This window comes from Suncus etruscus, chromosome 2 (assembly GCF_024139225.1).
Source record: "Suncus etruscus isolate mSunEtr1 chromosome 2, mSunEtr1.pri.cur, whole genome shotgun sequence".
NCBI lineage: Eukaryota > Metazoa > Chordata > Mammalia > Eulipotyphla > Soricidae > Suncus > Suncus etruscus.
Window position 1 is genome coordinate 6,239,993 of NC_064849.1, and position 18,872 is coordinate 6,258,864.

At 46.5% G+C, this 18,872-nt stretch overlaps 1 pseudogene; it reads right to left on the bottom strand.

Annotated features, from left to right (window-relative positions):
- Nucleotides 1-3,317: 3,317 nt before the first annotated feature.
- LOC126001583 (peptidyl-prolyl cis-trans isomerase A-like) lies at nt 3,318-18,820 on the bottom strand (annotated as a pseudogene).
- Nucleotides 18,821-18,872: the final 52 nt, after the last annotated feature.

Genomic DNA, 18,872 nt, shown 5'->3' on the forward strand with positions numbered 1-18,872 from the left:
CAAAAATACAAAACAAAATTATATGTATATATTTATATCTCTATCTATGTATCTATGTATCTATCTATGTATCTATGTATGTATGTATGTATGTATCTATCTATCTATCTATCTATCTATCTATCTATCTATCTATCTATCTATCTAATTTTTTCTGAGGCAGAGGATATAGCTCAGCAGTCTCGCATTACATGTGTGAGGCCTTGGGTTGACCCTCAGCATAAAAGGGAAGAAAAAAAAGAGCATCTTGGTGGGGTGTCGGCAACACTAAGCTCACTGCTCCAGTTCCCAGGCAAAGAGCAATGGTATTTTCTGAGCAGGATTAGCACAATGGGAAAATGTCTATGAAAAGATCATAGTCAAAGGTCATACCCATTCCATACCAGAAAGCGGAAAGAATTAAAATGCTAAATCTACTGTTTAGAATGCAGTTTTAATCTTTTACTTTGAAATGTCATGTATTGTGTAGCACCTGGAATTTAGATTTTTTTTAAAACATCTCTTAAAGGTACAGTAACTATGTACATCAAAAACATAAATGTGGGGGCCAGAGAGATGGTACAGCTAGTAAGGCACTTAACCTTGCATGCAGTTCACTTGGCTTTAATCCCTGACTCCCAAACGGCCTCCCAAGAGCCAGTTAGAATGATCCCTCAGTGCAGAGTCTAAAGTAACCCTGAGCTCTGCCTGGTATGCCCCCCAAACCAATATATACATAGATATATGTCATATATATATATATATATATATATATATATATATATATATATATATATATATGTCACATACTATTGGTCTTGACACAAAGAAATCTTTTGGGGTTCCTTGAAAGATGTTTACCCGGGTCAGCAAATGGGTAACAGATAACAGAGGCCAAGGAGTCAGGTTGAGGTCAAGCTCTGTTCTGTTTATTCAAGGTGTAATACTTATACTTAATTTCTTTTTTTGTTTTTTGTTTTTGGGCCACACCCAGTGACGCTCAGGGGTTACTCCTGGCTGTGCGCTCAGAAGTCGCTCCTGGCTTGGGGGACCATATGGGACACCGAGGGATCGAACCGCGGTCCGTCCTAGGCTAGCGCAAGCAAGGCAGGCACCTTACGTCTAGTGCCACCGCCCGGCCCTATACTTAATTTCTTGACAGATCATAAGGTTAATTTACCCTAAAAGGCATAGGGGCAAATTGTTCAAGGGATATTTCTCTTTCTTTCTTTCTTTCTTTCTTTCTTTCTTTCTTTCTTTCTTTCTTTCTTTCTTTCTTTCTTTCTTTCTTTCTTTCTTTCTTTCTTTCTTTCTTTCTTTCTTTCTTTCTTTCTTTCTTTCTTTCTTTCTTTCTTTCTTCTTTCTCTTTCTTTTCTTTCTTTCTTTCTTTCTTTCTTTCTTTCTTTCTTTCTTTCTTTCTTTCTTCTTTCTTTCTTTCTTTCTTTCTTTCTTTCTTCTTTCTCTTTCTTTCTTCTTTCTTTCTTTCTTTCTTCTCTTCTTTCTTTCTTTTCTTTCTTTCTTTCTTTCTTTCTTTCTTTCTTTCTTTCTTTCTTTCTTTCTTTCTTTCTTTCTTTCTTTCTTTCTTTCTTTCTTTCTTTCTTTTTTCTTTCTTTTTTTTTTTTTGTGGTTTTCGGGTCACACCCGGCAGTGCTCAGGGGTTATTCCTGGCTCCGTGCTCAGAAATTGCTCCTGGCAGGCACGGGGAACCATATGGGACGCCGGGATTCGAACCGATGACCTTCTGCATGAGAGGCAAACGCCTTACCTCCATGCTATCTCTCCGGCCCCTTCTTCTTTCTTTCTTTCTTTCTTTCTTTCTTTCTTTCTTTCTTTCTTTCTTTCTTTCTTTCTTTCTTTCTTTCTTTCTTTCTTTCTTTCTTTCTTTCTTTCTTTCTTTCTTTCTTTCTTTCTTTCTTTCTTTCTTTCTTTCTTTCTCTCTTTCTCTCTTCTCTCTTCTTTCTCTTCCTCTTTCTTTTCTTTCTTTCTTTCTTCTTCTTTCTTTCTTTCTTTCTTTCTTTCTTTCTTTCTTTCTTTCTTTCTTTCTTTCTTTCTTTTTTTCTTTCTTTTTTTCGGGGTGGGGTGGGGTGGGTTTTGGGTCACACCAGGCAGTACTCAGGGGTTAATCCTGGCTCTGGCAGCCTTAGGGGATCATATGGGATGCTGGGATGGCTTCGTGCAAGGCAAATGCCCTACCACTGTGCTATCTCTCCGGCCCATCAAGGCATATTTCTGACGCAGGGTAGTTTCACTTTTGAGACTGCTCCTTGCTATTGGTAGATTCTTAGTAGCAAAGGTCAGTTGAGAATTGTTTTGTTTTTACGCTTACTGAACTGGGGCCTGAAATGTAAGACTGCACGTAGGCTAAGAACTAAGTTAGATTGGAAGATGAGTAATTCTTCTGTAAGGCTAAATAAAAACGCTTGAATCTACGCAAATATTCCTCATAAGGTGTGTTTATATATCTGAGTAATTTTTAAGAGAGGCTCTAAGAAAAGTGAGTAATAGTTATTAGATAAAAGGCCAGAGTGATAGCGCAGCGGTAGGGTGTTTGCCTTTCACGCGGCTGATCCAGGATGGATCTCAGTTTGATCCCTGGTGTCCCATATGGTCCCCCATGCCAGGAGCTATTTCTGAGGGCATAGCCAGGAGTAACCCCTGAGCATCACCAGATGTGGCCCCACTAAAAAAATATTAGATAAAGAATATTTGAATCCATGTAAATATTAAATCTGAGTAATCTTAGAATGTCAGCTGAAGGTATGTCTCAACTAAAATTTATGCTACCTCCCTTTATTTCCCGAATGCCCCATGGTCAGCAACCAAGGTTTTTACTATGAGATGCCAGGATTCAAACCACCGTCCTTCTGCATCTAAGGTAAATGCCTTACCGCTGTGCTACCTCTCCGGCCCCTCAAGCATCTTTTCTTACAAGTGCTATTTTTTAATTTATTATTATTATTATTATTATTTTTTGGTTTTTGGGTCACACCCGGCAGTGCTCAGGGGCCACTCCTGGCTCTATGCTCAGAAAATCACCTCTGGCAGGCACAGGGGACCATATTGGATGCTGAGATTTGAACCACCGTCCTTCTGCATGAAAGACAAACGCCCTGCCTCCATGCTATCTCTCCGGCCCCTATTTTTTATTTTTATTTATTTTTATTTTTTTGGTTTTTGGGTCACACCTGGCTGCACTTAGGGGTTACTCCTGGCTCTACGCTCAGAAATCACTCCTGGTAGGCTTGGGGGACCACCATATGGGATACCGGGATTTGAACCACCGACCTTCTGCATGCAAGGCAAATGCCTTACCTCCATGCTATCGCTCCACCCCTATTTTTATTATGTACTTTTTATTTTATAATCATAAACAACTCTGCAATCCAGCAAGATGGGACAGGGTAAGGACTAGGGAACTGAGGGTGCACACAAGGGCCAGAGGGCATTCTGGGCACATGGGAGATAGGCACACCAGACTCCTAAGGGTCTGGTGGGGTGAGAATAGAGAAGCAGGGCCTTAGACTTGTCTGCAGTGGGCGATGGTGATCTTCTTGCTTGTCTTGCCATTCCTGGACTCAAAGCGCTCCATAGCCTCCACAATGTTCATGCCATCCTCCACCTTGCTGAACACCACGTGTTTGCCATCCAGCCACTCAGTCTTGGCAGTGCAGATAAAGATCTAGGAGCCATTGGTGTTGGGACCAGCATTGGCCATGGAGAGGATGTCAGGCCCTGTGTGCTTCAGGATGAAGTTCTCATCATCAAACTTCTCTCCGTAGATGAACTTGCAGCCTGTGCTGTTGTGGCAAGTGAAGTCCCTGCCCTGGCACATAAATCCTGGGATAATCCTGTGGAAACAGGAACCTTTGTAACCAAATCCTTTCTCACCAGTGCTCAGCGCATGGAAATTCTCTGCCATCTTTGGAACTTGGTCTGCAAACAGCTTGAAAGACATGTAGCCCAGGTAAGCGCCATCAACCGTGATGTCAAAGAACACGGTAGGGTTGACCCTGGCAGTGTCTGCAGGGGCCAAGTGCTACTTTTTGCAAACATCTCTGCAAGTACAGACTGCTTTGAAAAAGTTCCTGTAATAGCAGACAGCTTGTAAAAAATACCTTCCCGGGCCTGAAGAGATAGCACAGCGGCGTTTGCCTTGCAAACAGCCGATCCAGGACCAAAGGTGGTTGGTTCTAATCCCGGTGTCCCATATGGTCCCCCGTGCCTGCCAGGAGCTATTTCTGAGCAGACAGCCAGGAGTAACCCCTGAGCACCGCTGGGTGTGGCCCAAAAACAAAACAAAACAAAACAAAAAAAAAACCTTCCCTTTGGCAATTAGAACTTTTATAAACTTGGTGCCTTCCTAGATCTCAGGATTTGTTAACACAGGGGATGTAGCATATATATATATATATGAAGTATTTGGGGGTGGCCACACCCAGTGACACTCAGGGGTTACTCCTGGCTACACACTCAGAAATCGCTCCTGGCTTGGGGGACCATATGGGATGCCGGGGGATCAAACCTCAGTTCGTCCGAGGCTAGCGCTGGCAAGGCAGACACCTTACCCCTTTGTGCCACTGCTCCAGCCCCTAAATGGAGTATTTTGAAACTGGAGCCATAGCACAATGGTTAGGGTGCTTACATGTGGCCAATCAACTTTCAATCAACTTTCTGTTTTTTTGGGCCACACCCAGCGGTGCTCAGGGGTTACTCCTGGCTGTCTGCTCAGAAATAGCACCTGGCAGGCACAGGGGACCATATGGGACACCGGGATTCGAACCAACCACCTTTGGATCTGGATCGGCTGCTTGCAAGGCAAACACCGCTGTGCTATCTCTCCGTCAATCAACTTTCAATAGCATCTCATATGGTTTCCTGTGCCCCACCAAAAGTGATCCCTGAATGCAGTATAAATCCTGAACTCTGCTGGGTGTGGGCCAAAAGCTCCCCCCATAGTAAATGGACCACCTGTAGTATTCTAAGTCTACAGATCTACCTTTTGTAAAGTATAAAGTGGTTATGATCTAGCTGTCCTTACGATTTTATGTACTGTAGTGAGATTGGCTCTCCTGGATCGGGAGGAGAATCTCACACTAGCATGGTTCTTTGAGTCTCAGATTAAAAAGAAGCACTTCTGAGTCTCTCCAGTATGCTCCGCCCTGGCTCCCTGGCTGCGATCTGTGTCTGTTATGCTCCAGCTCAGGGTTTGTCTCCACAGCCTCCATGGAGGTGAGAAAAGTTCCATAAGCAAAATGTCAAAGGAAAACCTGGGATACCTCTGTCAGCCAAAGTAAGGTGTGACCCAGCATATTGGGAGGGTCTCCCTTGTGGGTGCAAACGGTATTTCTGACTAGGATTCAATAAGCAAACACCCCTGGGTGTTGCACAGGCTCCAGGACAGAGAGAGGCCTGTATCTTCAAAAGGCCAGAAATGAGTTTGAGTGGGCTTTCAATCTGTCATTGCCCTCCCCCATCTCTTCAGGCCCAGACCCTGGTCCACAGACTGTTTTCTCCACATCCTCTGCAATTCCATAGTAGCTGACTCCCATTTTACCCATCTCTCCCTCCCCATACATTTACTATTCCACTGGGGACAAAGGAGTCATACCACCACTGCCACATCGTTCCTTCATCCACGATGCCCCTCCATAGGAGCCCTGGAATCTGTATTCCTTGTCTGTCCCCAGCATCATCACTTAGGATAGTCTGAGACTGCACTGCATTCAGACCACAGCTTCTTTTTTTAATTTTTTTTTTTTTTTTTTTTTTTTTTTGGTTTTTGGGCCACACCCGGCAGTGCTCAGGGGTTACTCCTGGCTGTCTGATCAGAAATAGCTCCTGGCAGGCACGGGGGACCATATGGGACACCGGGATTCGAACCAACCACCTTTGGTTCTGGATTGGCTGCTTGCAAGGCAAACACCGCTGTGCTATCTCTCTGGGCCCTCTTTTTTTAATTTTTATTTATTTATTTATTTTGGTTTTTGGGTCATACCCGACAGTGCTCAGGGGCTACTCCTGGCTCTATCGCTTCTGGCAGACTCTGGGGACCATATGGGATGCTGGGATTCGAACCACCGTCCTTTTGCATGAAAGGCAAACACTCTACCTCCATGCTATCTCTCAAGCCCCAAGACCACAGTTTCTTATGGCTGAACTGCCCTTCCTCAAACTCCAGCCTTTCTGATGGCTCTGTTTTATCATCCTCACTTCTGTTAGAAGAAACATTGTTCATGTTCTTTTTGTTTTTGTTCAGGCCACAGGCATCAAGGCTAAGGGGTAACTGGGCTGTGCACTCAGGCATCACTCCTGGAGGTGCTCAGGGGATCAAATGGGGTGTTGGGGCTAGAGATAGCACAGTGGTAGGGTGTTTGCCTTGCATACAACGGACCGAGGACAAATCTGGGCTCAATTCCTGACATCCCACATGGTCCCCTGAGCCTGCAGGAGAAATTTCTGAGCTTAGAGCCAGAAGTAACCTCTGAGTGCTGCCAGGTGTGTCCTCCCCCCCCCCCAAATAAAAAAGAACCTGGTTCATCCTAGTGTAAGGCAAATGCCCTCTTCATTGTACTATCTCTCTAGTCACAGTATTAAACATATTTTTTTCTTTTGGGGCCAGAGCGAAAGCACAGAGGTAGGGCATTTGTCTTGCACATGGCCAACACAGGAAGGACCCCGTTTCGATTTCCAGCATCCCATATGGTTCCCTGAGCCTGCCAGGAGAAATTTCTGAGCGCAGAGCTAGGAGGAACACCTGAGCCCACCAAAAACCCAAACCCCTCGTTTTTGTTTTGTTTTTGGGCCACACCTGGTGGCCCTCAGGAGTTACTTTTGGCTCTGTGCTCTGAAATTATTTCTGGCAGGCTCCGGGCCTATATGGGATGCTGCAGAGGGAACCCAGTGGCCACATGCAAGTCATATGTGCTACCATTCCAGCCCCTAATATATATTTTTTAATTTATTTGGTTTTTTGGCCACACCCAGTGATGCTCAGGGGTTGATCTTGGCTTGGGGGACCACATGGGACACTGGGGGATTGAACCCTGGTCCGTCCTAGGCTAGCACAGGCCACGCAGATGCCTTACCACTCTGCACCACTGCTCCGGCCCCTATTTTGTTGTTTTGTTTTGTGCTTATGAATTAGCTCTGGTGGGCTTTGGGGACCATAAGAGATGCCAAGGAGTAAACCTGGATCATCTGAAAGCAAGGCAAGTCCCTACCCTCTGTATAATTGCTCCATCCTACCCCATAGTCACATTTATTTTTTGTTTGTTTGTTTTTTGGGGCCACACCCGGTGGTGCCCAGGGATTACTCCTGGCTCTTTGCTCAGAAATCACTCTTGGCGGGCCCGGAGAGATAGCACAGCGGCGTTTGCCTTGCAAGCAGCCGATCCAGGACCAAAGGTGGTTGGTTCGAATCCCGGTGTCCCATATGGTCCCCTGTGCCTGCCAGGAGCTATTTCTGAGCAGACAGCCAGGAGTAACTCCTGAGCAATGCTGGGTGTGGCCCAAAAAAAAAACAAAACAAAAAAAAAATCACTCTTGGCAGGCTCAGGGGGACCATAAGGGATGCCAGTAATAGAACTAGGGTCTGTCCTGGGTAGACTGCATGCAAGGCAAATGCCCTACCACTGTACTATCTCTCCAGCTCCACAATTTTCTTTCTTTTTTTTTTTTTTTTTTGGTTTTTGGGCCACACCTGGCGGTGCTCAGGGGTTACTCCTGGCTGTCTGCTCAGAAATAGCTCCTGGCAGGCACGGGGGACCATATGGGACACCGGGATTCGAACCAACCACGTTTGGTCATGAATCGGCTGCTTGCAAGGCAAACGCCACTGTGCTATCTCTCCGGGTCCCACAATTTTCTTTATTAAAAGATTTATTAGTGGGGCCTGGCGGTGGCGCTAAAGGTAAGGTGCCTGCCTTGCCTGCGCTAGCCTAGGACGGACCGCGGTGTCCCATATGGTCCCCCAAGCCAGGAGCAACTTCTGAGCACATAGCCAGGAGTAACCCCTGAGCGTCAAATGGGTGTGGCCCAAAAACCAAAAAAAAAAAAAAAAAGAAAAAAAAAAAGATTTATTAGTTTGGGGAGCATGAGGGCAGTTGGGGCCTTGAAAGGTCCGGAAGTCCTAATTTTAGCTGCCCGGCGCAAAGAAATGAAGAGGCTTATGAGTTCCAGCAGATGCTTTAAAAAGTGCTTTTAATACTGACCATTATGAATGGTCAGGGTCTATGAATTCCCACCAGAACCAAAGACCTCGTGGGTCCCTCGTTACCCCCTTATATAGGATGGGAAGTGGGAGGGGAAGAAGAGTCCTTGAGGGCTGGACTTCCGCTACAATAACACCAATGATTCGTGAGGTAGGGGTAGAGGTGGGGCCGAGGCAGTGACGACTTCCTTAAGGGTGGGGCCAAAGCCGTGACAACTTCCCTAAAGGGCGGGGCACCCACCAAGGTTGGTGGGGGGGGGGGCTGATTTCCCTTTTCAATCCCCACTTCTTGTACTGGAGGCTTCTAATCCTAGAAGCCAATGTGATTTTGGGGCCTTTACTTTTTGATATTACTGGTTATAATTATTTGCATGAGCTAACCCTGCATGGGCCAATGGCTACCAGAAGTAAAAAGGCTTAGGAGGGGCCCCAGTAGGGGTATTAGATAGGGGAGAATTTCATTTCATAAAGATCATAAGGGACCATTTAATAGCTTTTTATCTTGGCCAGCTACTTTTGAGCACTAATGCTGGGATGTATAAGCCAAATTTTTACCACACATTTATACCCGTTCCGGAGGTAAATACCCTGGGCTAGAGGGAGCAGGCAGGACTTCTGAGCACTGAGTACCTCCTACCTGACCCAGGTTTACAGAGTTGGTGCTGTTATGAATAGCAAACAGAAGATTTGAAGCTAAACGGGATTACCTTTTGACATAAGTACAGCTAGAACAAGCAAAGGTTAGATTACCTAGTTAGACAGGGACAGCCAGAGGCCAATTCCCCCCCCCCCTCCAAGAGGGAGGCAAAAGCTGAGGTTTTACTTTACACACCCATTTCGGCTCCCCCAAACACACACATGGGAAGTAGAGGACCGGAGGTAAGCAGTTCGAGCCCTTCCTTAGCAAGTGCCAGGGAGAGCATTTTTAGAGTTAGTGAGTGCATTAGGGCTGAAGTGTGCCCGCCGGACCCGTATCTTGAGAGGATTCTCAGTGTGCTTCACTTTTCAGGTTTTAGATGGAAGGCGTGAACCCAGGAAGCATGCAGTTCACCTTGACAGCAGTTCTTCTCACATAGGCTGTGAATTCCACAACGAAAATAAGGAGGTTTCTGCTTTCTTTTCTTCATTTCTGCAACTTAAACAGCTGTTGGGGTAGAGAGCCCTAAACTTCAGTTGCCTTTCCTGCACTGGGTTAGACAGAGATGAAGAAATTTTATTTTTATTAATGACTGTTTTACTTTTTAACATTACCAAGAGAAGCATAATTTTTGCTACCTGCTTTAACCTTTGGGATAGATAGGCATAATGTTATTTTTAGTTGTTAACTTGGCTTATTAATTTCTGCGGCCTTTTTTTTTTTTTTTTTCCTTATTTCCCTTATAGCTTTTTCTGATGACCATTTTGCTTTAGAGATTTCATTACCCTAGAAGTTATTGGAGGGAACGTGGTCGAAGATCAATCTTCTGTAGCTACTTCAGGCTGACAGGGGACTGCAGTTTCAATCTCTAGATAGGGTGAAATCTTATATTTCCCTAAAGGAGCAGTTAACTGGTTCACTTTTGCAGTTTTAACACCTGAAAAGGATTAGATTAATTATACAGGGGAATATTACTTAACCCACTCAGGCCTTGGAGCAGTAAATAGCACAACTTGAATGGCACAGCTGTTCTTATTGTCTGTAATGATAGCACAAATTAATTAACAGAAAACAAAGCATTATAGCATCATGAATAAACACAGTTTTGAGTTACTTTAGTTAGACTAACAGTAAGAGCATTTTTACATAAGTTACTTCAAAGAAGTGGGTTTTAAGTTAGGCCCACTAGAATTTTAATTAGCTACCAAAATGGTTTTTCTCTTCACCTTTACCTTGTACCTTACCAGGAATTTGAATAACTTGGCTTTTTCCTTTGCACATATACAGCACTGTTGGAGAAATCTCCATCTGGGGCACCCCCATTACTTACAGAACTTTTCTGAGGATAGGTTGTGGACACTGCAGGTTTTTCACAGTTACTCAGGTTTGGCTGATGAGTTGGTCGGTTCAGCATGAGGTTCTTCTGGCTGGGCATTTCACCCTCTGCAGGAATTTTAGAGGTGATTCGTCTGTTCCACTCCTCTCCAGGTTTGGAAGAGACTGACCTCGAATTTTCTTCTGAGCTTGAGGGAGAGAGCAGGGCCCACAGGCTGTGATAATCTTCTAGGAAAATTTTCAATTTCCTTACTCAGGCCATTTATTTCAGTCTTTCGCCGGTGCCTGCTTGTCACACCGCCTCAACTCCAATTATTCCTCTAAAAGAGGTTTTTGGGGTTCCCTTACTAATTTTTTTTTTTTTTTTTGATTTTCTGTTTGCATGAGGACTACTCCTCATGCAAAGAGAAAGCCATTTGCTTGTATTTTGTGCAAAGCAACGTGATGCCATGACATAAATGGTACTAAAAGGTTCTGGGAGAAGAGAAAAAGCAAATATTACTTAAATTACTTAGATAATTCTAGAATTTTTTCTGCAACAAAATATTTTACACATTTTTAAATAAAACCATGACCAATTTTATAAAACCTCCTGTGATACAAATATTAATGTTCTTGGTAACATATAATGAAAAATTGCAAAATAATATTTTAATTATGCTTAATTTTAAATATAGAAATTTACTTAGTTTTCTAAACAGAAAACACCAGGAATTTACGTTACACAAATTAATGTTGAAAACCAGAAAGAATGAATACTTACTACTTTTGGTAGAACATGCTTAAAAACATTTACATTTTTTTTTAACCTAGAGACATATTAATAATTATTTAGATTGATTATACACATTTTTATTACACATTTTTAATTTCTTTTACACCACTTTCCTTTTTGCATGCAAGGCAAACGCCCTACCATTCGGCTCCTCTTTTTCCTCCCTTTTTTTTTTTTTTTTTTTTTTAAGCTTTGCCACTTATTCTTTTGTAGTGGTTCCGCTGCTAAAAATTTTCACGTGCACCGAAAAACAAACAAAAATAACAACAGTAATTTGCAACATTTTCTTATTAATTTTTTTAAGAAACCTTTAAGTTAGAAATTTAAATGCTTAAAAAAAAATTTTTTTTTTTTTTTTCTGACCTCCAAACCATTTGCTAGATTCTTCTTTGATATGTAAATGACCTACACTCCCCAGCCAGGTGAGGCTGGGAAGACAATAGTTTGCCCTGGGGCATGGTGAATTTCTTTACCACGTGGTGAGTTTAAAAAGCATTTTTTTTTTTTTTCTTTCGGCTAGAAAAAAACGGCCAGTTGCTCTTTTTGGCCTGAACGCATGGCAGGATAGTTTGGGGAATTGCAAAGTTCAGAAATTCTCCAGGAAAATTTATTCCCGATGGCCATTTGAGAAATCTGAGATTTGCAATTTCCAACACCCCCCGCCAAGTCCCTAGCGTGGACCTTGCATGCGCCAGCTTCCTGGTTGGGTGGGGAGCGGGTTAGGCGGGTTTTGGGCGCCCTTTCACCGCGCCGTGGGCTGTGGGGGTCGCGCGTTCCGCTGCTGGGACGACTGACGGGCGGGGAGCGGGTTAGGCGGGTTTTGGGCGCCCTGTCGCCGCGCCGCGGGTGGCGGGGGCGCGTCCCGTGGTTAGACCAAAAAAAAAAAAACATAGAACACACAGACAAAAACAAACAAACAGACAAACGGTGGCGCCACACGGAAACAACCCAAACAAATGCGTTTAAGTAATCTTTTCCCAAAGTTCTATTGTCAGAGTAAGTGGGGTGGATTGAATTTGTCTCATCAAACTTGTAGAATCGCCAGGAAGGCGAACAGGCGAAGGAGGCAGTCAGAGGGGAGTCAAACGAACATCCAGAGACACAACTGTAAAATTCACAGATTCCTAGACAGACGGCTATGCTAATAACAACCAAGTTCTTGAGCTCCACAAATCACAGGCAGACAACCTCTCCAGCAGCCCGGAAACGTCTTTCCGCTGCTTTTACTAAACCCCTGGGGTACCACCAGGGTCGTGACCTAAGCAGCCAAAGTTCGTCAACCTCTTGCCCATCTGGTATACGCATCAGATGGGGAACCACACACACCTGGAAACGCATCAGGTGGAAGATTCCTTAGTCACCCGGGGGGACTCTAACCGCCCCTATGAAACAAAGTCTGCTTCTACTCGGTTTCCACATCGAGCAAAGGGCTCAAGCCACCACAAACTCAGACAGACATGAAGCAAAACGCGCGCTTTCACACACACACATACACATCAGAACTCACCAGACACCTTTTCATAGCTTTGTGCCGGGCAGAATGAGTGAGGACTCCTGGTGGCTCGCCAAAATGAAAGGTCCGGAAGTCCTAATTTTAGCTGCCCGGCGCAAAGAAATGAAGAGGCTTATGAGTTCCAGCAGATGCTTTAAAAAGTGCTTTTAATACTGACCATTATGAATGGTCAGGGTCTATGAATTCCCACCAGAACCAAAGACCTCGTGGGTCCCTCGTTACCCCCTTATATAGGATGGGAAGTGGGAGGGGAAGAAGAGTCCTTGAGGGCTGGACTTCCGCTACAATAACACCAATGATTCGTGAGGTAGGGGTAGAGGTGGGGCCGAGGCAGTGACGACTTCCTTAAGGGTGGGGCCAAAGCCGTGACAACTTCCCTAAAGGGCGGGGCACCCACCAAGGTTGGTGGGGGGGGGGGCTGATTTCCCTTTTCAGCCTAAACTGTTATGCTCAGGGGCTATTCCTGGCCATGTCCAGGAGCGACTCTTGACTGGGGCACAGGGGCTGTTTGCAATGCTGGATTCCCTGAGCCTGAGCATTGGCTGGCATTCCTCAACTTTCTTTCTTTTTTTTTGGGGGGGGTGGGTTTGGGCCACACCCGGCGGTGCTCAGGGTTTACTCCTGGCTATCTGCTCAGAAATAGCTCCTGGCAGGCACGGGGGACATATGGGACACCGGGATTCGAACCAACCACCTTTGGTCCTGGACTGGCTGCTTGCAAGGCAAACGCCGCTGTGCTATCTCTCCGGGCCCATTCCTCAACTTTCTATTGCAGGCACTTGGCGCACCCCCACCAACCTCACTGAGCTAGGCTGCACTTGGCTGGCCCCAACTATCTGTTGGCATTGTGCACAGCGCCCCCTTGGGGCTTGCAGTGGTACCCCTGTAGGGAGACTCCCATCCTGTTCTTGGCTGGCTTTTCTCTGCCTTCTATTTCAAGCCGGTTTTCATGTCTCTGTGCATCTTTTAAGGATTACGTAAATTGACATTTACTTTCATTGTAAATGCTGCATGTGTTCATCCAAAGAGAGTTTGTGGAATAGCTAAGAGAGATACCACAGGAGGTAAGGTCCTGGCCTTGCATGTGGCTTGTTTGATCTCAGCACCACATATGGTCCTACAAAGAGACAGCAGGAGGCGCTGGAGCAGTTCAAGGCCTTTGTGCACCTCTCTTTCCCAGGTGTGTGGCCCTGCTAGGTGTGTCTGCCTGCCCCCTACCGGGCCCCTACTGGTCTCAGTGTCTCCAGACAAGGTCTCTCCCAGTGCAGACAGCGTCTTGGGACTTAAGCACCAAGGAATGGTCCACTACCCCCTGCCTGATGAGAACCTGAGGTGGCCCAAGGTGAATGCTCCTGGCGGGCCTCTCTGACTCAGCTTCTTTCTGGGGGACGGTTCTTTTCACGTGGCTGCTGTCTCCATGGTAACATCCACACCATATGCCTACACAGCATCTCTTGGCCTCTGTTCCTCAAACCCGTCATTTCACAGAGAGGGGCACAAACCTGTCAGCCAGGCCACTGCCTGGGGTCCCACAAAAAGCCAGTGCCCAGCAGAGCCTCTGCCTGTCCCTTAGATGGTGACTGAGATGGCACCCACTGACCATTGGCCTTAAGGGCCAAGAGGCAGCTGGCAGAGGGACAGGACTCCCACGGCCCAGTCAGCACCCTGTCACTTGCTCTCCTGACATCAGTACTCTGCACACTGACCCCTCTGGGGCTCTGGCATCTGGCATGCTCCAAGACCTTTCTCCTGCCTGTCTGGCCTCTACCATCTTCCAGCCTGTCATTAGAAAATATTCTTTTTTTTTTTTTTTTTGGTTTTTGGGCCACACCCGGTAACGCTCAGGGGTTACTCCTGGCTATGCGCTCAGAAGTTGCTCCTGGCTTGGGGGACCATATGGGACGCCGGGGGTTCGAACTGTGGTCCGTCCAAGGCTAGCGCAGGCAAGGCAGGCACCTTACCTCTTGCGCCACCGCCCGGCCCCAGAAAATATTCTTTTGTCTACAGGGATGCGTTGAGTTCACAAACCTGGGGCCTTGATTAGATGCATGGGATGGGAGGGCTCTCTGCCAGGTGTGTGCTCTTAGTGGCCTGAAGAGCCCTATAATTTCCCTAGATAGAGAATGGTCTCTTAGCTGACCTGTGTCTCCACTAATACTGACTGAAGTGAACTCAAAGGACACTTTTTATGTCCTCTCAAGGGGAAGTGGAGGGACATGGATGTGACAAGGAACTTTATGGAAGACCAGGCAAATAGGGGGCAGGCACCATATCAATGTTTGCATGCTCCTTATTTTGTTCCTGGTTTTCCACAAATGCAGACATCCCCACATCAGTCCATTTCACAAATAATTTTTTGGAGCTCTCCCACTCCATGCAGACACCAAGAGTGCCCATATGAGAATATACTACCTCCAGTTAGAAATGAAGAGTTCTGGGGCGAGAGTGGTGGTGCAAGCCGTAAGGCATCTGCCTTGGAAGCGCTAGCCTAGGAGGGACTGCAGTATGATCCCCCAAGCCAGGAGCATTTTCTGAAAGCATAGCCAGTAGTAACCCCTGAGCGTCACTAGGTGGAGCAATCATAGCCAGGAGGCCATTTACCTTATGGTAAATGTGGCTGACCTGGGTTCGATTCCCAACATCCCATATGGTCCCCTGAGCCTGCCAGGAGTTATTTCTGAGGGCAGAGCTAGGGTAACCGCTGAATACCACACGGTGTGGCCCAAAAACAAACAAACAAAACAACGAAAAAGAAATGCAGAATCTTTGGCTGGACTCCTTATGGAAACAGACACCAAGGGACTTTGAGGTAACCTTAAGACGTGGTGACTCAGGCTACAGTGGTACCAGCATAGGCGTCCAGATATGATGCTTATCTTGGCTGTAGGACTCCTGAGTGTCTCCTCACATGGCCCTCTCCCTCCTCAGCAGAGCTCCATATAGGGAATGAAGCCACAATCCTGACTAATTTCTGCACTCTCCAAGCAAGTGAAAGCAGAGATTAACAGATGGGAATATATTAAACTGAGAAGCTTCTGCACCTCAAAGGAAATAGTGCCCAGGATACAAGAGCCACCCAGATAAGGGGCTAATCTCCAAAATATACAAGGCACTGACAGAACTTTACAAGAAAAAAACATCTAATCCCATCAAAAAATGGGGAGAAGAAATGAACAGACACTTTGACAAAGAAGAAATACAAATGGCCAAAAGACACATGAAAAAATGCTCCACATCACTAATCATCAGGGAGATGCAAATCAAAACGATGAGATACCACCTCACACCCCAGAGAATGGCACACATCACAAAGAACGAGAATAAACAGTGTTGGCGGGGATGTGGAGAGAAAGGAACTCTTATCCACTGCTGGTGGGAATGCCGTCTAGTTCAACCTTTATGGAAAGCAATATGGAGATTCCTCCAAAAACTTGAAATCGAGCTCCCATACGATCCAGCTATACCACTCCTAGGAATATACCCTAGGAACATAAAAATACAATACAAATACCCCTTCATTACACCTATATTCATTGCAGCACTATTTACCATAGCAAGACTATGGAAACAACCCAGATGCCCTTCAACAGACGAATGGCTAAAGAAACTGTGGTACATATACACAATGGAATATTATGCAGCTGTCAGGAGAGATGAAGTTATGAAATTTTCCTATACATGGATGTACACGGAATCTATTATGCTGAGTGAAATAAGTCAGAGAGAGAGAGAGAAAAACGCAGAATGGTCTCACTCATCTATGGGTTTTAAGAAAAATGAAAGACATTCTTGCAATAATAATTTTCAGACACAAAAGAGAAAAGAGCTGGAAGTTCCAGCTCACCTCAGGAAGCTCACCACAAATAGTGATGAGTTTAGTTAGAGAAATAACTACATTTTGAACTGTCCTAATAATGAGAATGTATGAGGGAAATGGAGAGCCTGTTTAGAGTACAGGCGGGGGGTCGGGTGGGGAGGAGGGAAACTTGGGACATTGGTGATGGGAATGTTGCACTGGTGATGGGGGGTGTTCTTTACATGACTGAAACCCAAACACAATCATGTATGTAATCAAGGTGTTTAAATAAAAAAAAAATTGGGCCGGGTAGGTGGCGCTGGAGGTAAGGTGTCTGCCTTGCAAGTGCTAGCCAAGGAAGGACCGCGGTTCGACCCCCGGCGTCCCATATGGTCCCCCCAAGCCAGGGGCGATTTCTGAGCACATAGCCAGGAGTAACCCCTGAGCATCAAACGGGTGTGGCCCAAAAACAAAAACAAAACAAAAAATAAAATAAAAAATAAATAAAAAAAATTTTGGATCCCACCCAGCAGTGCTTAAGGCTTGTTCCTGGCTCTGTGCTCAGGGGACCATATGGAGTTCTTGGGATCAAACCTGAGTTGACTGTGTGCAAGGCAAACACTACCCACTGTACTATCTCTCAGGTCCCCATGGCTTTTGTCATCACCCCATGTACAACATAACCAAAGTCCTCGCTTTGACACTCAGTCATTTTTCCAGGTGATACCTCAGCAGAGTCCCAGTGTCCCTTGCCCACCATCTGGTGACAGACACCCACAGATTGAATCCTCTTCTCTTTCTTTATCATACCTAGCATTACCCATGGCTTGTTGTACTCAGGAATCTCTCCTGGTGGAGAGGACTCAGGAACCATATGGGATGCTGAGGACTGAACCCAAGTGGGTTGTGTACAGGGCAAGTGCCCTACCTCTCCACTACTCTCTGGCCCCTCTCCTCAGTGCTCTTCTCTTCTGGATGACGAAACCCCTCTGGCTTTCCTCTTCCTTCTCACTCCTCTGCACCCCACCAACACTGAATCTCTCTCTCACTCATCCTCAGGGACTTCTTTCAGCTGAGAATTTGAGCTCCCAGCAATCTAGACCTTGTAGCTGGTTCCTGCCTACAGCTCATGGTCAAGGGTTCTCCTATCCTATGGGAAGGACTACCCTCTTTCTGGCCCAGGAGAATGAATGCAGGACAGGGCAGGAGCAGTTGAGAGAATGTGGACTTGCCCAGGAAAGCTGAGCTCTGGACAACTGGAAGGAGGGGCGAGGACATGAGCAGGTAAAATGTCTGATGAACCAGAGTGCTGGTCTGGGCACCACTGCAGTGTCCAGTGGAGTGAGCATGTCAATTTTTATTTTTTGGCTCTTGTTGTTGTTTTTCCTTCAGTAGTGCTCCAGGCTGACTCATAGCTCTGTACTCAAGAGGTCACTCCGGGTGGTGATGGTGGTGGGGTGGGGTGGTCATTAGGAAGCTAGTGCCAGGAACCCAACCTGAGTCAGCTGTGCTATATCTCTGGCCCTGATCACTCCTCCTTGACCCCAGAGTGGGAGGCCCTTTAAGTGTTCCCCAGTTCTAACCTGGGGGAGGCAGGTAACATAGTATCAGCCAAGCAGAGTGGGACTGGAGACAGGGCTACAGTAACCTCTGCACACTGTCACCTCATTCTGCTTCTTGTGCACAGGACCTCAGGACCTCTCTCAGGCACCAAAACACAGATTCGGAATCTATTATATGATCCATACAGGCTGCCCAGAACCAGCCCAGATCAAGCATGTGAGGTTCCCAGGTGGAGGGGTGTGGATAGTGGGCCGTTGTTTGTTATGCAGCAGTAGGGATGAGGAGCTGACTGGTTGTGGCAGTTCTAGGTGCAGGATGAGAGCCCCCTGTATCCTGGGGTGACACAGCTGAGAGGGCACACAGAGAAGTAAAAGCTATCTGGGTCAGGCTGAAGGAGACATCACGCCACAGAAACCAGTTACAAGGTCTAGGTTGCTGTGAGCTCAAGTTCCCAGCTGAAAGAAGTCCCTGAGGATGAGTGAGAGAGAGATTCAGTGTTGGTGGGGTGCAGAGGAGTGGGAAGGAAGAGGGAAGCCAGAGGGGTTCCATCATCCAGAAGAGAAGAACACTAAGAAAAGGGCCCAGAGAGTAGTGTAGAGGTAGGGCACTTGCCCTGCACACAGCCCACTTGGGTTCGATCCCGGGCATCCCCTATGATCCCTGAATCCCCTCTACCAGGAAAGATCCCTACATACAATAAACCTTGGTAATGCTAGGTATGATAAAGAAAGAGAAGAGGATTCAGTCTGTGGGTGTCTGTCACCAGGCACTGGAAAAGGGGCATCTATCTGGACCACGCTGACAACCCGCACACGTCTGGCTGCGAGGCGGCGGGGCCGCGAAATCGCAACCTCGGAGAAGCCGGGCCGGGGAGGCGGTGCGGCCACGCAGGCGCAGTCAATCAAAACCCGGCGTTCGAATTCGCGTCCTGAAGTGACCAATGGCAGGCTGCCTAGGCCGGCGGGTGGGCGTAGCCGGGGCCGGATCTCGGCCAATAGGAGCTCCGGGCGCATTTGAAAACTCGGGCGGGCGCAACGGGGCGGGACGGCGCCTGCGCACTGCGGC